The sequence below is a fragment of the Balaenoptera ricei genome, chromosome 13 (genome assembly GCF_028023285.1).
Source record: "Balaenoptera ricei isolate mBalRic1 chromosome 13, mBalRic1.hap2, whole genome shotgun sequence".
NCBI classification, from domain to species: domain Eukaryota; kingdom Metazoa; phylum Chordata; class Mammalia; order Artiodactyla; family Balaenopteridae; genus Balaenoptera; species Balaenoptera ricei.
Window position 1 is genome coordinate 45,723,286 of NC_082651.1, and position 16,783 is coordinate 45,740,068.

Below are 16,783 nucleotides of genomic sequence, written 5' to 3' on the forward strand. Positions count from 1 at the left end.
CCATGTTAACCCTGGTAACCATAACTACCTTCAGCTAACATAAGGGTATCTTAGTAACTCAGTGGAAAGAGTGGAGACATTTGAATCAGAAAGATTCAGGCTCCCTTTTGTAGTTAGGTGATCTTGGACAGGTCATCTCAAAGGCTCAGTTTCTTCGTCCATAAATAGGAATTGCAGTGCTTATGTCGTAAGCCATTCTGAGGATTAGAAGTAACATATGCCTGAAAAATAGTGGGTGTTTAGTAAGTTTCCTTCCCCTTCAACAGGATTGCAATGTCTTTTCAGTTTGGCATTTAATTCTGAGTTATCATCACCTTTGGCCAATAGAATGCTTTTAGAGCCTTTTTATATAACAGGAGAGGAGAAACAGGGAATATCCATAATTGAAACCTCTTTGATTTAGAGGCGCCTGTTGCCAACACTATAAAGTGAGTTCCATCTTTCTCATGTCCAAGCCATAGGGGAAAAAAAAGGTGAAAATTCAGCCAATTAGTTGTAAGTTCCCTCTATCTCCAAATATCCAGGTATTTAGCCATGTGGGAGAAACAGTATATGACTTGATGACTTTTTCATTTGTCATCCATATGGCTTGGCCATTTAGAGGAAGAGTAATCAGCATAGATACCTATGTCATTTTGAGTCTTCAGGTTTTCTCATCAATCTAGATCATGGGCCAAATTATTAACTCCCTCTTTCTCCCTCAGGAAGTACAAGCATATGTGTTTGTTAATACCTTAATGAGTCTTTTTGTTCTATTTCAGAGCAAGGTTCTTTAACAAGAAGGTTTTAAATAAATTTAGATTTTGTTAAGCTGCAATTAATCTATTTTGCCAACTTCAGTTGGACTATTTTAAAATTCTCTGAGTGATGATATTTTTCATGAATATCACTGTTTTTAAACTCATCTTATACTTTCACAGCACTTTTGAGATGCCTCCTGTCAAATCACATGTAGAATTGCCAACAGTTAAACAGGTTTTTTTAAGAGATGAGTCAGAGAAAAATTAATCAAAGATTTTGAGAGATGAAGGAACCTCAGGTTTTCTAGCCCAATCCTTCATTTTACAGATGAAGTTGAGACACGGAAGGGGTGTAATGATTTGCCCAAGGTCACACAAATAAAATATGACAAAACTGGGATAAAACTCAGCCTTTCCAGTTCAGTTTCCTTCTTCCTAAAAAAGAATCAAAACTCTGAAAAGTTTGAAAGAAGCAGTAGCTAGCACAGTCATGACAAGCTACTGAAGGAAACTGGGACATGGGCTGCACCAAGGAACTGTTGACAGCAGTTTCAAAGAATATAGGGAAGTTGTTCATTAATAAGTAATGGTACATGCACCTCAGTGTTCAGAGAAGCACTATTCACAATAGCCAAGACATGGAAGCAATCTAAATGTCCATCGACAGATGAATGGCTAAAGAAGATGTGGTGTATGTATACAATGGAATATTATTCAGCCATAAGAAGGATGAAATAATGTCATTTGCAGCAACGTGGATGGACCTAGAGATTATCATACTAAGTGAAGTAAGTCACACAGAGAAGACAAATGTCATGTGATATCACTTATATGTGGAATCTAAAAAGTGATACAAATTAACTTATTTATAAAACAGAAACAGACTCACAGACATGAAAATCAAACTTATGGCTACCAAAGTGGAAAGGGTGCGGGAGATAAATTAGGAGTTCGGGATTAGCAGTACAAACTACTATATATAAAATAGATAAACAATAAGGGTCCTACTGCATAGCACAGGGAACTATATCCAATATCTTATAACAAACTATAATGAAAAGAATCTGAAAAAGAATATGTGTGTGTGTGTATATATATATATATATATATATATATATATATATATATGTCTGAATCACTTTGCTGTACACCAGAAACTAATACTACATTGTAAATCAACTATACTTCAATTTAAAAAAACCAATAAATTTTAAAATCCGTAAGATTAAAGTTGGGAAAATTTTTTTTTTAAAGTAATGGTGAGCCAAAGAAAAGGAGCACATATGACAATTCTAGAATTCTTACTATATCTTACACTAATACAGTGGTTCACAGTTAGGGATGATTTTGTCCCCTAGGGGATATTTGTCATTGTCTTAAGAAATTTTTGGTTGTCACAATTTGGATGCACGTCGGGGGAATGCTCCTAGCATCTAGTGAGTGGAAACCAAGGACGCTCTTAAAGATCCTACAGTGAGCAGGATCGATCCCCGCAACAAATAATAATCCGCCCAAAATGTCCATGGTAACAAGGTTGAGAACCCCTGGGCTAATAGTCCTCAACTTTATCAGAACCAACATCTACTTCTTATAACCACCTTTACTATCCTGAAATGAAATCCATAGGAAATATCTGCAGCCTCGACTAAATATAAAGGAGAAATAAAAGTAAAATAGTTTATAAGAAAATTATCTATAGTTCAGTTTGTAAAACTCAGAGACAAGTACACTGGAAGGTGCTTGTACCTATTCATTGAATCATCACTAAGGATGCTACCTATGGAGGGTTGCTGGTGCACGTACCACAAATGATTTTGCTGCTAATGACATGACTTTCTGAAATGGTGAATAAATTTTAATAAAGCTTTGAACAAAATATGATAAAATAAAATCTCTCACTAATTTTCGTGTCAGTATATGTTAAAACCATGAAAAGATACTTTGTGCTTATATGTAAAACAGAGTAGGTGTCTAGTGGGATGTCCAGAAGTCCTGCAGATCATGGGCAAGTGCTTATTCTACAGGACTCTCTAGCACATCACAGGGCATGTAACATCCCTGACCCCCATCCGATAACTGCCAGCAACACATGCCAAATATTTAACAATCTAAACCCACCCACACACATTTCTAAAATTCCTTCTGAGAAAGCAACACTTCCCCTTTTAAGCACCACCAATTTGGACAATAATGTAAATGTATATATATCATAAGAAAATTTAATAATTGACTTGGATATAAAGCAGCTTCCTAAAGAGTAACTTTACTCTTTCCTTGGTAGGCCCTTCTTTGGTTTTAACAAAAAGTCAGATTGACTCCTAAAACTTCCTGTGCCCATATTCTTTTTTTTTTTCTTTAAAAAGAAAATCACGTAACACCTATTTCACAAAATAAAAAATGGTGGTTTCTCTGACGATCTTATTTCCAAATATGTATATTTTTTCTCAAAAAATGTTTCTTTTTAATGAAAGAACTTCAGATTTTATTTTTGATGAATTCACAATGCTTAGTTATGGATATGATAAGCAAAATAGATAGCAACAACAAAACCATCCATTTTCTGAAAAACTACTTCTTAAATGAGTCATAAACGTAGTAATTTCTCTCCCATTAGAATGGATGTGTGCGGGTTCTGATGGTGCAGTGAAGAGCTCTATTTCCAAGCCATAATAAGATTTTACAACAGTGAAACCTCAGCAGTTGATTAACTTCTGTTCTTCAAGCCAAGATACTATTTAAAAACACCAAATTACTACTGATTCTCAAATTCTTAACTTATGTACAAATTGGAAGATTTAAGTGGTCATCTCATAGAATCTAATGAAATGAGCTGGTGGAAGAGAAGAGAATATTTCCCAGGTCTTTTACTTATTCTTGACTAGATGGATTTAAATTTTACTAAAAATAAATCATTGACAACATCTTAAACCATGATCCAAACATGTATGTGTGTTTTAAAGTAGAGGGTAGGGATGGGAAAGTGGATGAGCTCGTGGGGTTTGTAGGTTATTTCTACTCATAATCCTTCATCTAGAGCCACATCAATTTTATCTATTTTATTTGTATGTTTCCAAAAGATTTTGTTCCAACAAAGCATTTCTCCATCTAAAAAAATTTGAAAACCACAGCCTTAAGGGAAATTAGGCAGCAGACGTAAAGAAATATAATATAGGTCAAATTTCATCACAATAAATATTATTGTGACAGAATCTCTATATAGCAAAAGATTTCTGAGCCCTAGGCAATAACACATTCTTCTTAAGAAATATGCAATACAACAAAATAAAAGAATCTGGACAATCTTTTTATTACAATGGCCTTTGACCTGTATTCTTTGCTTGGTGGAAGAGTGAATCTGTCAGTTGGAATTCAGTGTTGTTAGTTTCCTCTAGGTATAACCATTTCCTTTTCTATCTGTTTGGTGTCTGCCAAATGTTTATAGTGAAATAAAAGACCTGAGTGGTTAAAAAGCCACACCTAGAAGTGTGCTCCATAAATCCTAATTACTATTCAACTTTGGTGCCAAGAACAAGAGGAATGATAATCTTAAAAGGAACATTGAGGCCCCATATGATAGGGAGAGCTGGTTCCCACCCAATGTCCATTTTCTCCCTCTTCCTTGTTATCCAAACCCTGATTTTACCTGTATCCATTAACAACTGACATACAGCTTACTTTCCCCAGCCTCCCTCGATATTAAATATGGCTAACGAAATATAAAAATGTGGGGTGGGTTTTCAGAGAAGGTCACTTAAAAGGAATAGTCTAAGCAAAGAAGAGCTTCCATCTTCCTTCCTGTTTCTAAAAGTCAGTGATAATGGCTAGAATTTCCTCTGCGATCTGGGAAAATTCGTTATCCTTGAAGATGAAAGCCATGTGTTATGAAACAGAAAAATCTTGAGTTCCTAGTGCTTTTGGAGAGCCACCCAACAGCCCTGGATTGCCTATCTCTGAACCATTATTGCAGGAAAGAATAAATATTTGTTTGATTTATCCTCTAGAATTGAGACTCTGTTACTAGCAGCCAAATATAAATGGTATATCATCCTATCCTAACCAGTATATCCTTCTTTTCCATATACTTTGGGATTATATTGTTTGTATTTTTCTATTCAGTCAAAGTATACCATGTACCTTTATTATGTACCAGGACCTGTACTGAGACTTAAGGTTTTAGTAACAGAAATAAATAAGACATGCGCCTTTCTTTCATGGAAATATCTCTAATTCCAATCATTCTAATAGGCAACATAATACCCTTAATGGAGATGATAGGGCCACACTAAAAAAATGCCTTAAAATTCTGAGTTTCTTTCGTGTTAGTTTTATTTTTTAACAATCTACAGTTGTTTTCAGGTTCATTGAGGTAGGATTGATACAATAAGCTGCACATTTTTTAAGGCCATAATTTGATAAGGTTTGAAACGTGCATACACCCATGAAACCATCGTCACAATCAAGATAGTAAATATATCCATCACCCCTATGCATTTTCTTGTGTCTTTGCAAAATCCTTCCCATCCACACTTCCCACCTCCAATCCCATCCTCAGGCCAACATTAATCTGCTTTGTATAAATGTGCTAGTTTATTTTACCAACAGTTATGATGGAAAGACACATGGCTATATACTGGCATGTTTTGCTCAGTCTAGATAGCTCATCTGTTTTCCAGATTTCTAAGATGGCAAGCTATTCTGTTATTGTTTGTTTTCTATAATTTATGGGACTATATCTCAGGTTAGCTACATATGGATAAGAAAGGAGGAATCCTTGATGTTCATCTTTTCAATTATATGCATGATCAATGATAAATATTTTTATTTGTAGGTATGGATGGATACCAAGGTGAGACTTACACATATCACATGACTGCTGGAACAGGGAAGTTACTAACAAGGATTCCCATTTAATTCAGAATTCTTCCTGGCTTCTAGACTCTCTATTTGTATCTGAGGGCATAAAGAGAGTGAATGTATACACACACACACACACACGCACACAACATTAACTTTTTAAAAGAATTTCAGATATTACAAATATAAGGAGCTTTTATGGTATCATACGTTTTTCCTTAATGATTTCAACTTGTATCTTTGACATACAAATTAACTCTTGGTTCAATTTATAAGAAGCCAAAGATTTTGTAGTAATTGTGGGATAAAATTTCCCAAGATATCTTTGAGAGAAAGTACCTTTTTAAAGAAAAGGAATCCCTATACCACACAGTAAGGCTCTGGAAATTGAAAGACATCTAATTCCTATAGGTTTCTAGCTTTGAGGAGTTTGCACAGTGCCAGGTTAGGAAACCTTATTTGAATGGATTTGACTCAAACTCATAAAAGAACCCAGCTCATGCAACGGGGGAAGCAACTTAAGAAAGCCTGCTTGTAAGTTGCCATAGATCGTCATGTGTGACCCTACCTCCACGTGATTTCCTGCTTCTTCCAGGTCATTAGCCACTGATGACTGCTACTGATGGGTACACTACACCAAAGACAGTAGACAAGGGGGGAAGAGTAAACTTTCAGAGTCCCTGTTCTCTAATATATTTCTCTTCCTACTCTTGGACCCCATTCTGAATTCCTCCAAGCAGTGTTATTTAGTTAGATGTTTGGATTAGACTCTCATGCTGCCAACAGCGCATCTGTTTTCTCTCTCCACTAACGAAATCAAGTGTAGGTTGGAAACAGCTCATTGACTATGTAAGAAGATAGGTCCCTGCAAACCAGGGCAGAGCCAAAACCATTAAGCCATTACGTTTTGTGTTCTCATGTTTTATAGCCCTCTTATTCACCCTCTGTGGTAGGAGGTTTTCTGACGTACTTCTGACCTCTCAGGGATAAGTCACTGGCACCTCAGCCCCGTGGCTGACCTTGTGGTCTGGGCTCATGCAGGAAACAAATTAGATGGTGTGATTTGAGGAGTGCTGGGAAATTCTCTCCTCCCGCCTCCTTTTCCTACCACCCAGCCATCACTTTACCAAATATTTAGACTATCTCCCAGATCACTGATACCTGGTCACCAAGTCATCTTGAACTGTCAAGAGTACAAGTGGAATCCACACTGGAAATGTTGACCATTACATTAACATGATGCTATCCAATTAAATGAAAATTCACAAGTTAGAGAATGCTGATCATACCTCTTAAAGCTGTTGGTAGCCTCTCAACCATTGCCACTTCTTTGATTCTTTCACAGTGCCTTGCATTTAGAAAGTGCTCAGTAATTGTTTACTTGACAAAAAGAGATGGAGAAAAGAATGCATGAAACACCGACAGGTGAGCTCTCACTTAGTTTGTGAGACACATAGGGCCCTAACTATTTCCTGACTGAATGAATACCCTGTGTGATATTTGACCAAGCTTGTCATAAATTCTCTTCCAGTGAATTTCTAACCTTAACTCTCTTAGTGTTCATAACATCTTTCATGTTCCTCTTAGAGTTCTAATCTCTGAATGGCTCTGGACCCACGTGAGCAAAATAATAGGATTCCTATTTGAAAAATATAGTGCGTTCCAGCTCACTCAAGTCAAGGCAGTAGTAGGGTAGATGCAGGGACAGTGGGCTAGGAATTGAGATCTGGAGATTTGGAGAGCAATCTTTGCCCTGATGTTCTGAGGCCACCATTGATAGCAGCTATACAATTTATTGTTCCAACAGGACACTTTTGAGTGTGAAATGAAAGTGCTAAGAAAAATTAAGCTAGAGCAACAAGTATACACTAAGCCAACCAGGCTACAAGCTCACCTGCAAACTAGGCAAGTTAACTTCTCTGGGAACTTCAGTTTCATTATCTATAAAATTGAGAGTCAGAAAAGATTACCTGGTTGGTTTCCTCGAGAGCCAATCTTCATTTCTCATTCCTAGATTCTCAGCTACGTTTAAAATAGGAATACATACTTTCTCTGATTTTTCACTTCTCTTCCATGTCTATTCAATGGAAATTTCTGGCCACACAAAATCCTCTTGGAGATCAATTTCAAGGAAGTCAGTCTTTCTAATGGTCTGTCTCTAGGTGTACAGCAGCTTTCAGCACTGCCAGAAATGTAGTTATCCAGAGCGCGTGTGGGTCACTATCTCCATGAACTCTTCCCTGAATATATTTTTCTTTTAATTATAGCAGGAAAATAGTGATGAAAATGGTGATGGGAAGACTGTTGCAGGATATTTACTCTTCATAGCTGAGCTCAGTTCCAATTCCTTGGACTCCCTTTTTCTAAAACTGCCTCATTTCCATTCATCACCATCTGTCAGCCATAATGATGCGTTAAACAACTGTATTTTGAAATAGCCAGTAGTTTCCATATGGCCCTTCTTCCCAGCCAACAAGAAAAACAATTTATTCCTTACACATGTATCATTTCACTTGATCCTCACATCGACTCCGTGAAAATTAGATGATTCAGAGAAAACAAGTGACTTGTCTAAAGGGACATAGGTATCAAGCAGCAGTCAGAATTGGATTCCAGTCCAATTTTATTATGCCATGTTGTATCTCAAGAAATCCTGTGATGGATGAGGTAAAAAGGTTGATCATGCTTAAGAACTTTTGCTTTATAAAATATTTAAATTATTTTTAAATACCAGAAATATGATAGTAGGAATGGCAAAAACAATATGGTCAGTTATGGTCCAGGTGTGAAATTCTTTTTATTCAGCATTTAATGATTCCTTCAACATGGTTGTCCTTTATCCCCAGCTAAGGGGATGTTATAGATAACTCTTTGAAAAAGAAAAAATCTTGCAGGATATTGGAGCCAGCACTTGCAGATCATCCAATGCTGTTGCACCCTGATTTTTTTTTAAAAAGCACATTTCTCACTCAACCACGTGTAAACGGCCAGAACGGGAAAGAGTATTCAGTGTTGTAATTGCGGATTTAAAAAGAATGGGAAGGGTTTCAATCCTTGAACTTTTAAAGGGCATATTAAAATACCTCATTTTAAAAATGGTGAACAACTCGAGGGCTTGTACATGCTCATTAAGAGAAAGAAAGTTAATGAGACTAAAGACTCCCTGGAAAAATCCACTGGGCTATTTGAATGTATCTTCTTGTTCCTTATTAGGACAGCCAAGGAAACTGAGTTAACCACCTCCCCAGAAAGACTTGGGATTGGAGTTCAAAATTTAGGTGCTTTAAATAATCACTCAGTATGCGCCAATCCACGTTAAATGCTGAAGTATTTATAAATATTTCTTTTAAATACACAAATTTTTAAGTTTACCCAGACAGGTGCAGGGATGTATCATGTGCCAACAAACTGTCAAAACTTTTGACAAAGAGTCATTAAGCTGTGGCAATGTTTCTAGAAGAGCACAGGTCTTTGTGTGACATAAAATCCAATGCCAGGGAAAATCACCAGCTCCTTCTGCAGTAATTCATTAAAAAAAAAAAAAAGATTAAAAAAGAATTTTCATCTTTCTGCAGACGTCATTTGCCTTGCGAAGTAATGTAGTCATGTAAACCATTACTATGCCTGACTTAGCCTTAAAAGCCTCTGGACCTAATAAGTGATCAAGGTGTGGGAACCACAATTGAAATTCTGGTTCTCCAAGCAGGGTTAAGAGACTGACAAATTCAAGCAATCTTTGCCAAAGAACAGTGAAGCCACAAGAGATTGGAGTCAGAAGACGGCGCGTGCCTCTGCTCTTTTGAAGAGTCACAACTTAAAACAGAAAACAGAATAATTGTTTAAAGTGTTGTTGAAGCGTTAAATTCATTATATACTTGGAAGTAATCCCTCTTATAAGGTGCGTATAGTTTATGGACTGATTTTGATATTGTTTTGTACTTTTCTCAGCTTTAAGCAATAGGTTACCGGTATCAGAAATAGATATGCTCAAAGCTCTCGGGTGAGTTTCATGTTTATCAATCAGCCAATATTTACTACAGACTCAATAAAGGCAAGGTGCTCTGCTAAGAATCAAAGGATTTTTTAATCACATGAGACAACAGCGATAGCAACAAAAATTGTGGTGTGACCTTGGCCTTCAGAGTCCATCCTCTAGCTGGGGGAGTCAGATACCGACACCTACCAACATAACCCACAAGTACAAGGTAATAAAATGTTAAGCACCCAATGGAACAGCTACATAACTGGTGGAGGAGTTCAGGTAAGGGATAGGTCACTTTAGGAAGGACTGATCAAGAAACTCTTTAAATAAGAGGAAGGATTGAAAGTGTGCTCTGAAGACTGGCTAAGAATGTAAATAGAGAGGTAAAGAAAATAAATAGAGAGGTAAGGGGTGCAATGTTGATAAGGGAAACAGCTGGGGTAAATGAGCAGATGTGAGTAACGTATGATTTGAGTGGAGAGTTATGGTAGACGAGTTTGCTAATAGAGGCAGAGAAGATGAGAGTTTTTAATGCAGATTAAGTAGTTTGGACTTTCTAGGCATTAAAAGTCAGGGAAGATTTTTGAGCAGGAAAATATCTATAAATACATATATTTAATTAGCGTATGAGGTACCAGTTGGATTTAAAATACAAAGGTTAAAGTTGAAGGTACCAGGTAAGAGTTTATTCTGAGTCTTAGTTTGAGGTTATAGTTCAAGAAATCAAAATTATGAAACCCTTAGGATGTCTGAAGCACCATAGTAGTTGCTCCAGGACACAGAGAGTTGAAAAACAAATCACTTGCCTTTGAGAATTAGAAAAAATTACCCTGGAATATCAAAAGAAAGAAAATATCTCTGGTTATGTCAGTAAATTTTTATGCTCAAGTACAAGAAGACATGAATTCTATGGAACAGGAGAGGAAAAGTCATATGAATAAAATAGAATAAAATGAAAAGGCAGAACAATGATTAAAAAAAATAAGAATGGTATATAAGGAAATTAAAAATATTATAGCAGGAAAAAATTTTGGAGATTAAAAATACAGAATTATAAAGAAGAAAAAAGGAAATTTATGAAATGGTGGACAAATTTAAGAAGTTAAATTATTTTTAAGAAAATATATGTAATATAGTTAGTAAAACTTCAATAATAATATTGATTGGAAATTCCAGAGTACATGAACAGAAACTAAAATCTGAAAATTGAGGAGACTTGAGAAGAAATAAAAGCTTGACTTATGTCCCCTCTTATATAGAAAGACTTTAAAAACTATATTTTTTTACTCTAATTAATACAAAATAGATTAAAGAATGCTTTTGAAAAATTGAAAAGTAATCAATAGTTGAATTAAAACAAAATATACTCTTCCTAATACACTAGAAATTAATATAGCAAAGAAAGTATGGCTTATATTCTGAATTTCAGAAAATAATAAAATAATAAGAAAGCATGACTAAAAGAATTATAGAAAGTGACAGAAGTAAGGCCAAATATAACAGTTATAACAAGTATAAAAGAGTTAAATATTCCCTTTTTAAAAACACTCAGTTTGAAGAAAAAATCTAACTACTTCAAATAACAAGAATATATCTAAAAAAAAATACAAATAAGTTAACAGTAAAAAGTTGAACAAAGCAAATTATATAAATAAAAAGAAATGAAAGGGTTGCAACAGTTACATCATACAAAACATTAAGGCAAAAATACAGAAAGAGAGACAGTTAATTCATGCCAATACAGGGTACAACTCACTAATAATATATATTGTTATAATTTTCCATATAGGTAATTTTATTATATCGAAATATAATTATATATAAAATATAAAACAAGTATATAAAATATTCACAAATAAAATTTTTAAAAGTCAATAGAAGAGAATTAAGACAATCTTTGATGAATCAAGCAGCAAAACATAAATATAAAAAAGATATAATAATATAGATACTTAGCTTAATAACTCTATCAGGCTATGTATCCTCCAGTGAAAGAATACAAGTATAACTTGCTTTTGGTGTTGTTGTTTATGTTTGGTTTTGTATTATTTTTGCAATATCCCTGCAGTGTTTACAAATTCAATCATTTAATTGGCTACACCCATACACACACACACACACACACACACACACACACACACACACACACAAATCTCAGCAATTATTGCAGATATACCTCCCAGAGAGGCACATTCTAAGATGGAGATTAGCATTTAGAAGGTTCAACCTCTATGGAAGGGAAGGGAAGGAAAGGAGGCAAGTTTGGACGAAGGAGTAGCAGAGCTGTGAGTTGGAGAACAGGATCAGTCATTGAATTTGGCTTCCCAGGGAAGGGAGTGTGACATTGGGTGCGGCAGCTTTTCAGTGGAGACAATCCCCAAGGATTGTGATAGCTGAGGGCTATTTACCTGCTGCAATCCCAGGAAGAATAAATATATTTTTCCATTGCTGAAAGAGAGTCTGAACTGTGCATCACAATGTCCATCACGGAAAGCTTAAAAAATTAGAAATAATAATGGTCATATTTTCCAATAGAAAAGGAATAAAGCTACAGGTTAAAAATAAAAATATAAATTAACTCCTAAAACTAGAGTATTAAAATCTTGTTTCTAAATAGATTTGTTCAAAGAGAAAACCAAAATTGCAATTACTTCACATTAATTAATAATGAAAAAGAGTAACTACATATCAAAATATAAAAGATGTGACTACATATATGCAAAATAAGATATATTTTCTTAAATGTTTTATTTAAAACGTATTACCTCATAGTGTTAAGAAAATTAATGAACAAGCTGAAGACAGGGAAGAAATATTTGCAGTACATATGTTTGACAAAGGATTTCTATCCACAATATGTAAAGAGCTCCTACAACTCAATAGTAAAAAGACAAACAACCCAATTTAAAAATGGGCAAAAGATTTAAACAGACATTTCACAAAAGAAGATATATAAATGGCAAAAGTGCACATAAAATGATGCTTAATATCATTAGTCACCAAAAACATGCGAATTGAAATCACAATGACATACTGTCTCACTCCTACTAGAATGGTAAAATTAAAAAGATTGACAATATCAAATATTAATGAGGGTGTGGATCAAATGGAATTCACATACATTGCTGGCAGTAGTGTAAAAGTTACATCCTCTGAAAAAGTGGCACTTTCTGATTAAGTTAAACTCATTACCTGCCCTATGACACCCATTTCTACTATTAAGTATTTACAGATTGCCATAGGAAAACTTGTACAAGAATGTTTAAAGCAACTCTACTTACAAGGGCCTAGAACTGGAAAGAACTAATATTTCATCAACAGGAAGCTAGATAAACAAATTGAGGCATTCATACAATGGATTATGACTTGGCAATGCAAAGAAATGAATCATGAACATATGTAACAACATGACTCTCAAATGTATGATTTAATTTATATAGAGTATAAGAACAGGCAGGTGATGAAAATCAAGGCACACGCCTCTGGAGGTGGACCTGTCTGGAAAGTCACATGATAAAACCTCCTGGGATGGTGGAAATGTTTTAGGTCTGGATTTGGATGTGAGTTACATGAGTGTATGGATTTGACAAAACTAATTGAACTGTACACAAAAATTCAAATGCATTCCATTCAGTGCATTCCACTCTCTGAAGATCATACCTCAATAGAAAGAACAACAACAGTGTTTTCAAAACTTTAAGAATTTTATTTCTATGTTATTTAAGTAATTTCAGAGCATCAAAAATATGGAAATCTCTCTCATTTATTTTCCAAAGTTCCTGTATCTCTGATTATAAAACCTAGTATTGTGGATGAAACACACACACACACACAACCTCTACCAAACTGAATCTAACATTATGCTAAAAGAATTATAAATTATGAGCAAATTACCTTTATTTATGGAAAATGAGTATAACATCAAAACCAAAGTATTAAAAAACACTATCATTTGATAAGTGTTTAAAAGAACTTGATAGGAATTAACATTCATTCTTGATTTTAAAAAATAGCTAGATGGGGATAATAAGGCAATTCCTTAAACATTAAAAAGTCTATCACAGCACACCCATCCTCAATATCATAATAATGTGGAATACTGGAATCATTTCCATTAAATTCAGAAACAAAATAAGCCTAATATTTCAATAATTATTTATTTCTATTCTGGAAGTTCTTTTGTAATAATACAAGAAAGACAAAGGAGTACAAGCTTTAAAAATGTGAAAATATGGAACAACTAATAATTTTCTCATAAGTGTAAAAAGGATGGATTACTTAATAAGTAGCTTGGTATAATTTCCTAACATTTAAAAAAGATAAATTTCATAGCATACTGCAAATAAATTAGAAATAAATTACATTTTAAATTAAAAGCAAACAACCACAAAGCCACTAAAAATAATTATAGGTTAAAATATACATAATTTTATGGTGGTTGAAAACATTGTAAGCTTAAACCTATGGCAAAAGCCTTAAAAAGAAAATAAACAAAATTTGGGAAAATCTCTTTTAAAAAGTCAAAATTTTCTAAGGGTTTTTTATCACAAATATATAAAGAGCATTTGTTTGTAATTGCTGTAAATTATAAGCAAAAGACAATATGAAAAATAGGCAAATGACATGAATAGGAAAACGAAAAATAAAAAATAAAAGTAGTTAAAATTTGTTGCTAGTAAATTTAATTAATGAATTCCTGTTTTAACCACACAAATCAAATTGATAATGTTTCAAATAAAAATGACAATATCTGTAACCAGCAAGACATTGAAAATGGCCTAAATGAATAGAAATATGTAATTGTCTAAACAAATCATGATATGACTGTATCACAAACTACTCTGCTTCAATTATAATCATATGTTGTATAAGAAAACATCAGTGGAAATAGAGACAATTACTGTGTCATGAATAAAATATGTTGCCTGATATCTTTGTAACTTGGCATCATTTTTGGAAAAATTAATATTCATTTTTAAAAAGACTAGAGCATATACACCAAAATATTAAAAAACATTGTTTCCCCTGAGTAATAGAAATAAAAATGAATAATACATTTGTCTTTGTGGTTTTTTTGCTATACTGTCCAATTTTGTCTACATCAAAAACGAAATAAAAAGATGTTTTTTGCAATCAGAGAAAATATATACATAAATGATAAAGATAAGTGCCATAAAATTTTAAAACTAACCATAACCTTGATTAATAGAGGTGAATTTTCTTTGTTATTCTTCAGCTGAAAAACAGACAGATGAATTTTCTAATCCTGATATACTGTTTAAAGCAGAAAAAAAGGAAGAAAAAGTAAAAGAAGGAATACCAGCCTAAGCTCTGACAATAAGACAGATGAAGTTTTTTGTTGTTTTTTTAAAATTTATTTATTTATTTATTTAATTTTTGGCTGTGTTTGGTCCTCGTTTCTGTGCGAGGGCTTTCTCCAGTTGCGGCAAGCGGGGGCCACTCTTCATCGCAGTGCGCGGGCCTCTCACTGTCGCGGCCTCTCTTGTTGCGGGGCACAGGCTCCAGACGCGCAGGCTCAGTAGTTGTGGCTCACGGGCCTAGTTGCTCCGCGGCATGTGGGATCTTCCCGGACCAGGGCTCGAACCCGTGTCCCCTGCATTGGCAGGCAGATTCTCAACCACTGCGCCACTAGGGAAGCCCCCAGATGAAGTTTTTATCTCAGAATTTTATGTGTTCTTAATACCAAAGATCAGACTGATAGTAAGTGTCCAAATTTAATTACTGTTATTGACACTTTAGGACAAAATAAGAAAACAAGAAGATAGCTGCCCAGAGATAGATCCTACAGAAGCACATATTTCCCTGGAATATAAGTAGCAGCAACCATATAATGTAGGTTATTTTTTAATCAAGCTGAGCTTCATCAGCTGGTGTGAGTGAGAGTTACATGAAGTATAGTAATTTAACATGACTACTAATGTTTTCTGAAAACATTTAAGTCTGGATCCAACATGAGCTATCAGCATGGATACCTGTGCAAGATCCAATTTTCTGTTGGCCCTGGAAAGTGAAAAAATATTCTCCAAAGTATCAGCAGGGTTTGCAAGGTAGTAAGCACAAAAAATAGGAAATAATTTCAAGTGGTTCTAAATGGTACTTGGGAAATGTCTTTAAAAATAAATCCTTTCTGACTCTTCATTATGTTGCACAAATGAGAGGCCCAAAGATTATGGCTCAATGCCAATTTTACATTCAAGGTCAGATAGGCAACAATCAGGCGATGATATTTTATTCTCCCACACATATGAAATTCTGTTTGAACTCATCAAAATGAATTTATAGACGTGCTAGACTATCCAATGAGAAGATTGGGTGTAAGTAGGACAAGTTCCCTACTTGGTTTCCTAATGCAAGTAAATTACTAGCCAGGCATGATTTCACTTGGTACAGAGGGAAAAGAAAGTTAATAATTCTTGTCCCAACCTTGACCAAAATACAGGCCTGAATTTTTCAGGACAACAAATTTTAAAACCTTGGCAGTGATCATTCAGGGATATTTCTGAATAGGATACATTCACATGAAGTCTTTTTCCCTTTGCCAGAATCTCTATAACTGCTTGGAACTTGGAAGAATGAAAACAAAATATCTGAGTGTAAACGGGACCAGAGTTGAATATTTATCCACTGCAATTTAATCTGAAGAGATGCTCTTCTAGCATTTAGGGTCTGGTTGAATCCCACAAAACCCAACAATATTTAGAACTAAAATGGTTCTCTGTCCTTAGTTCACCTCTCAATATCATACTTACGTGGGTGTAAGTGAACCTCATGATGTTAAATTCCATTTTACATCCATTCCATTCCAATTGATGTCAAAATGGAATTTAACATCATCTCCTTTGTGGTTGAAATCATGTTGTATTTTTTATTTAGAGAGTTTCTTCTTAATATTTTTTAGAGGTATAAAGTTATAGAGTCCAAAATATTCCTCTCTGGGCATGGAGCAGAGGCTCTGAGAAGGGGAAGGACACAGTCTTACAAATGAATAGCCGGCCGAAGAAAATGTTTTGTTAATCCTTAATAGCAAAACAATAGAGGAAAGATTTGAGGATACCCCATATAATTAATAGAGTAGAACTAAGCATACCACACATGCCTCCAAGAAGATCACAGAATGCACTGTGGAAAAACAGCAATACAATGGTTAATCACTTCAGAGAAATCATGCAGAAAGTACTACATGTAC